This window comes from Arachis duranensis, chromosome 4 (assembly GCF_000817695.3).
Source record: "Arachis duranensis cultivar V14167 chromosome 4, aradu.V14167.gnm2.J7QH, whole genome shotgun sequence".
Taxonomy (NCBI): domain Eukaryota; kingdom Viridiplantae; phylum Streptophyta; class Magnoliopsida; order Fabales; family Fabaceae; genus Arachis; species Arachis duranensis.
In genome coordinates, this window is record NC_029775.3 from 3,530,095 (window position 1) to 3,530,991 (window position 897).

Consider the following 897-nt stretch of genomic DNA (forward strand, 5'->3'; position numbering starts at 1 on the left):
GTGGATGAATTGACATGAGCCACAAGTCCTAGCCAACTCCCAAGGAAAGACTAGCTTTAGTGCACTCCAAACCAATTAGCAATTGTAGAAGGGACAATACTAGATCTACAACAAAATGTAAGAACAACATAAAGGAAATTACAATAAAAGAATGGAAGAAGAATGAATGTAATAACAAGAAATTGAGAAGAAGAAGAAGATAAATGCATGAATTAAAACCTAGATCTAAGAACTAAACCTAATCCTAATCCTAATTCTAGAGAGAAGTGAGAGCTTCTCTCTCTAGAAACTACTTCTAAACTAAACTATATGAGTGTGTAATGATTGGAATCCCCTTTTGCTCTTCAATCCTTGGCTTTAAATAGCATCTTTGGCGCCAAAGTTGGTTGCAATTGGGCCCCACAACCCTTCAGAATTCGTTGGCCACGTTTTCATTAAAAAAATCATAAAACAGCACCGACACGTACGCGCACAGCACGCGTACGCGTCCATGGGGTGATTCGCAGGTGCGCGCGAGCGCCAAGTGCGCACGCGCGTCCATGGGCAAGTTCAACTTCTTTGACTTTTCATGATTTCTCCACTTTGCATACTTTCCTCTTCACTCCTTTGATCCATTCCTAGCCTTTTCAATCTGAAATCACTAACAAACATATCAAGGCATCTAGTGGAATCAAAGGTGAATTGAATTTAGCTAATTTAAGGTCTAGAAAGCATGTTTTCACATCTAAGCACAAATAAGGAGACAATCACAAAACCATGCTGTTTCATTGAATAAATGTGGGTAAAAGGTGATAAAATCTCTCAAAATCAATACAAGATAAACCGTCAAAACGGGGTTTATCAACCTCCCCACATTTAAACCAAGCATGTCCTCATGCTTAAACCAAGAATGAAGTA